General features: G+C 49.0%; 1 protein-coding gene across 2 annotated transcripts in view; it reads left to right on the top strand.

Moving 5' to 3' along the window:
- Positions 1-5,699: 5,699 nt before the first annotated feature.
- Positions 5,700-6,000, top strand: part of Rassf4 (Ras association domain family member 4) — a 36,416-nt gene continuing 36,115 nt past the window's right edge. Inside the window, exon 1 of one of the 2 annotated variants that reach the window (XM_051155156.1) lies at positions 5,700-5,865. The gene's annotated coding sequence lies outside the window, so the exon portion shown is untranslated. The remainder of the gene's footprint in view (positions 5,866-6,000) is intronic. The other variant, XM_051155157.1, reaches the window with a different exon arrangement.

Below are 6,000 nucleotides of genomic sequence, written 5' to 3'. Positions count from 1 at the left end.
TACTGTAGCATCCCCTCCCTTTTCTCCCCTGAAATGTGAATGTGCCTTCTTCTGGAAGTTCAGAAGCCTTTGGCAGCAACAGAAGCCGTGGAACCAAAATGCTGAAGATGACAGACGACAGACTGTGGTCCCTAAAGACAACTTTCAGATGCTGAATAAACCAGGCTCAAGACTATCCATATTTGGGCTTTTCATTATGTGAAATGATGAAGTCGTCTTTGTTTTCTTTGTTTCCTTATACCTAAAAGAACCTTAAGCCACAGTGCAGCTTATGTGTCCTTCCGCAGGTTTGGCAGAGAGGAAAATTAATAAAGTCGGGCTTTCTGCTTGCTTTATAAATAAAGTTTTATTGTCAAACAGTGACATCTATTCATTTCCTTATGGTCTATGTTCACTTTTGCTTGAGTGATTGCAAGAGAGTTGCAGGGTCCTGAAAATATGAAAGCAGTTTCCATTGCCCTTTCACAAAAAAAAAGGTTTGGCGATTTATAATATAGACTCACGGGGCCAAGGAAAAACAAAAGTCCCCCGAATTGCCACAGACAACATTAAAAGCATGAAATCCCAGGTGCGTGTCATTAACCAGTTGTGAGTTCAAGGCCAGCCTGAGCTACATAGTGAGACTAAGTGACATACAAGGAGAAGAGGATGACTTGACCCTGAGGAATCCTCGAAGGTCTACTATGGACTCACACTTTGTATGGCATCTGTGCTCATGAGGACAAGGCAATGTAGACTACTGGCCAGAATACATTATTACTACCTACGATGGCTAATTTCATGTAGCAGCTTAGCTGGCTTCTAGGCTGGCCCAGACGCCTTGCTGTTGGATCAAATGTCAGGCTGGTTGCTATAGTGCAAATATTTTAAGTGAGATTAACATATAACTCAATAAGTCTTTAAATAAGGAGAATAATGGCCTCTGTGGTGTGGATGGGGCCTCACTTGACCAGTTTGTGGCCTTTAGAGGAAAGACTGAGGTTTTATGATGAAAGCACATCCTTGCCAGCCATTTTGCTCAGCGGCGTGCTGAGTTCCCAGCTCGCTGGCATGCAGACTTCAGATTGCAACATCAACTCTTGTCTTAAGAGCCTGTGGGTCCCGCCTAACAGACTTTCTATTCACCAACTGGTAACCTCCTGAGTCACTTCCTTGGGCAACTGGTTCCAGTCCACCATGGATACCCAATTAGGCAGATACTCAAGACCCTTAATGAAATGGCACGGTGTTTTGCTTCTATACACTCTGATCTCATTCCAGAAAGCAATGTGACCATAACATAAGTGATTCTCACCCTGTAACATGTAGGGAAATGCTATAGTGTTAGTACAGTTGCAATGTTTTTCCTGTTTATGTTTGAACTCCAGTTGGTCAGATGCAGACGGCACAGACACCGATCACCGGCTGCATACATGCCTTATCGGTGCTGCTCCTCTGGTGAATCCTAATGAACACACTGGTCTCCACAGTCACAAAGACTAAAAGCAACCTGGGGGGTGGGGGTGGGCTTTAGCTCCAGAGAGGGGAGGTCGACCCAACTGAAGCATCCTTTATTTCTTCCTGTCACCGCCATAGGCTGGAGGCCAGCCTGCCCCTGGCCCCAGGGATGTTTTGCATTCCTCAGAAGCCTCTTAAATTTCAGTGAATTCCCTGGGATGCTTTGTGTTAAGAGACACCCAGAGCTGGACAGATGGCCCTTGTGTGTAAGAGTGCTCTGTGCTCCCGGAGGCTCCTTGTCTCTTCTTCTGGGAGGTCTCTGCTTCCTTTGGCGGCTCCACATCCTGGCTTGAGGGAAGACCCTGGTTCCTGTGTCTCCCTATTCTCAGGAACTAGGGTTCCTAGGCAATGCCCCGGCTTTTTGTCGGGGACTGGACAACCCTCTCTGAAGATAGTTATGAAGAGCAGTGTCCTCCTGTAATCCTTCCTGCTTTCAAACGGTTTCCCGTGGATCCCTGAGCCCAGGGTTTGTGGAAGGAATAACAACACGAAGCTACTTTCTCCTGTCAGAAAGCAACAGGTTGGGGAGCAATGCACCACGTACTATTTGTATCTTCTTTTAATGATGCAACAGTTCAGAGCAATGGTAACATTGTTATAATTCTGCTCAATAGTTCCCCTTTTCCTCAGCCCTCTGGAGCCCAAACCCTCGGAGGGTGGAAAGAGACAGCAGTATGGATGCCTGGTGAAGAACCCCAAGTGTTTGGAGGTGGCTTGGGGGGTGGGGGTGGGAGGGGTCTCAGGTAGTGTTGAACAAGAGCCCTGAAGGCAGGGGAAGCCTAAGCAATCTAGAGCAGCCCTTCCTCAGACTTCTCATTTGTACTCTTGGATGGAGGAGCCACCTTTTCCCTCAATGAGCTTTATTTCCTCAATCAGGAAGATAAAGTGAGAAGAAAAAATGGCTAGTCAAGGTGCTCTCTGATGATGAATCCAGGCCAGGCTGTCCTCTCACATGTTTTGGGAACAACTATTGGTTCCACATCTGCCCCCATTCCCCCTGGACTAAATGGAGAAAGGGATTGAGCCAAGAGTTCTCTCTGCTCTTAGCAACACTTCCGGTCACGTGACTGGTAAAGGCTCCTGGGAAACTAGCTAGCACTTAGGATTTAGCAGCTTGGAGTACAAAGGCATTTCTAAAGCATTGCCATAAAGGGGAGGGGGGGACGCTAGTCAAGTTCGCAAGCATGTGCACTTTTAATGAGAAGGCAGTTGTGCTTATGCCATTGAAATTTATGTCTATTTGGGGAATAAATGATCATTTCCAGCCCGGGTCTGATATAGGTTGAGAGCCTCTTACATCAGCCCAGAGTTGTTATTTGCCCTTTAACAAATGGAGTCAGTGAAAACCACTTGACACAGAAAAGGTGTGTAGGATCTGGAATCCCAGGGCAAGCCTTCACAAAGCCTTCTGTACTTTCAGCGCTCTCTGCCCTCACCGAGGGGCCACGCCCAAGCAAACAGCACAGGCATCAATGTGTGCTGGGCTGTGCAGCAGATCAGGTGCAGTCGCCAGCCACAGAAGCCCCTTTGGGACCACACTAAGTCATGGGACAATTGCTTACAAAAGGCATTTGTTCTGAGCCTCATGTTGGAGACAGTGAGGAGAGGAGATCACACAAAGCCATCTGCCAGGGGCCTTAGGAAACCAATCGCTAATTTTAATTCAAAATTCTAACTTACTCTTTTTGCTGTGGTTGCTTATTTGTTTGTTTGTTTTAATTTTTCTTTTCTATTTTTTGAGGGGGTTTCTAGACAGGGTTTCTCTATGTAGCCTTAGCTGTCCTGGCACTCCTTCTATAGACTTAAGGGCCTGTGCCACCACCAACGTCCAACTTACTCTTTAAGGGAATGGCCTTGATAGGGGTTTTCAGAGCCAAGCACCGTGATGCACACCCATTGTCCCAGCACTTGGAAGGTGGAGGCAAGATGACCAGCCTCAGCTACATAGCCATGGTGAGTTCTGGACCAGTCTGAGCTGTCTCAAAAAAGGAGGGTGGGTGTGGGGGTGGCTCAGCAGGGAAAATGCCTGCCCCTAAGCCTAATCACCTAAATTCTGGGACCCACATGATAGGGAAAACCAGCTCTCATTTGTTGTCCTCTAACCTCCATGAGTGTGTGGTAGAAATATACACACACACACACACACACACACACACACACACACTCACATACACTAGATAGATAGATAGATAGATAGATAGATAGATAGATAAATGTAAAATAAGGTCCTTAAAAGAAAAGAGAACAGCTTAAGGGGTGGTGCACACCTTTGATCCCAACACTCAGGAGGCAGAGACAGGTGGATCTTTGTGAGTTCAAGGCCAGCCTGCTCTACAAAGTGAATCCAGGACAGCCAGGGCTGCTACACAGAGAAACCTTGTCTCAAAACAAACAAACAGAAAACAAGAAAGAAGAAAGTAAAGTGATTTTCATCTTATGAAAATCTATTAGCCTGGGTTTCAAAATTCATGTGTCTATCTAAATTATAATCTCAGCACATAAGCCCCTGAACAGAGGGGCAAAGATGATTTCTCAGTTGCCTTAGAATAAAATCTTATACCAAGATGTCTCAAGACAATCTAGAGCAGAGCAGACCTTGGGTGGCAGCCTCATCCAGGACTGTCCTATGGGTTTTAACAGCACCCAGGGCACCTTAAACTACCCACTCGCAAATGAAGCTGAAGTTCTTTCTTCCTGGCTCGTGAGTGAAAGAGTGGGCCAGGAAATTAGTTTTCCATTCGACCTCCAGAGGAAAGGAGGGTTCAGGACATCTCAAGCATAGGTCCCCATCCAGGCCAGGCCACAGCGTGATCTGGGGCAGAGGGCATGATTCATGCTAGAGAGCCCAAGGGAGACTTGCCCTCACTTGGGCAGGGCTGAATTGGAGAACTTGGGTGTTATAGTGCAATTTTGTGCAATTTGGTTTGTAAAAGCTTTTAGAAGCATCTCAGTTCTGACGATGCCCAGCCTTGGGCTGTGGAAAGAGACATGTACTCCTATGGACCTCCAACCTCAGGACCCCGAGTTGGCAGAGAATGGCTGAGTTGGAGAGGGACCCTAGGCTGGTCACCTTTAGCCTCCTGCAGGTCGGGAAACAGACGCAGAGCCTGCAACACAGGAAGGAAAGATCAGGGCACAATCTTTTTGCTCCCAATTTCACCAGCTATAATAACTACCATAATCTGAAGAATTGGGGTCCGGGGACTTAAACGCCGAGCTGCTTTTCAAACACGCGAATGTTTACATCTTTAGAAGCCCCATGGCATACATTCTCTAAAATGGCCACGTGACCCTAAAAGGATTACAAACCAGGACTGAGCTGAGCTGAGCTGATTTACACGGCAGGGGGCCGCCAAGAGGTCCTGAGGTCAGGACTGGGAATGGTGAAATACAACATGGTCCGCAAAGCTCTCCTGCCCCCACAGCCCCCCACCCAGCTTCCCCTATGCTCCCACGGTGGCCTCTGGTTTGGGCTCTGCCTCAGCGCTGATAAATCTGTGCTCAGAAGAAAGGGACTGAGAGAAGAAGCTACCTATTTAAATTCACCAGCTCCGACTTTATTTCTTTCTTTCTTCCCTTTTTACTTCCTTTCTTCTCCCTCCCGTCCCCCTCCCCTTGTCCCCCGAGATAAGGTTTCTCTGTGTTGCCCTGGTTGTCCAAGAACTAGCTCTGTAGACCAGGCTGGCCTCAAACTCAGAGATTCACCTGCCTCTGCCTCCCGAGTGCTGGAATTAAAGGCGTGCGCCACCACCGCCTGGCGGCTCCGATTTCATAACGGAGTTTTTTGAGAGGCCATGCCTTTGCTTGCAGGTGCCACCTGGAAAATAAATAAATAAATAAATAAATAAATAAATAAATAAATAAATAAATGTCCCAGGCGGATGCGCACAGTGGTAGCTGTAGCGCCTGCGCAGAGGTCTTTGTTGAAACCCAAGGGTCTGCGTTACCCAGGCTCCCTGGCCTCTGCCTGTAGATGAGCCAGGCCCTAGGGGCCAGTCTGGCTGCTTTCTCTGTGCGTCCTGGGGTGCCCCCCAGGAGTGAGGACTTAAGTGGCATGCGGAGCGCTTAGTGGTGTTCATAGAGATCAAGCAAGAGGACAGATGTCCGGGGTCTTCTTGGGGGTAACGGTAGCGACCGCCCTGGACGGAGGAGATGAGCTGATAGGCAATGTTGTTGACTAGAGAGAAGGGGCGTGCCTAGCACGCGGAGGGCGTGTCCGGGGCGGGAAGAGGTGTGTCTTGGGCAGGCTTCGGCGGACCTGACCCCCCGGCAGCAGAGGCCGGGCTCAGAGCCCGGTACCCGCACAATTCTGGTGCAGACGGAGGGACTGCCTTGCTGGTGGCCTCTGGACCGCGCGATGACTGGACGGTGAGTGATGCTCAGGCTGCAAAGGTGATGGGCGTCTTTGGAGCACCCCGCCCTCAAACCTGGGGCCGGCCGCGATCAGGCGGGGCGCTGGAGTCCGAGCACTTGTGCCGCTGTGCGTGAGTCTCCTCCCCCTGC

This window comes from Acomys russatus, chromosome 13 (assembly GCF_903995435.1).
Source record: "Acomys russatus chromosome 13, mAcoRus1.1, whole genome shotgun sequence".
Taxonomy (NCBI): Eukaryota; Metazoa; Chordata; class Mammalia; order Rodentia; family Muridae; genus Acomys; species Acomys russatus.
The sequence above is the reverse complement of the archived record's forward strand: the minus strand, read 5'-3'. Positions and strand labels throughout refer to the sequence as shown.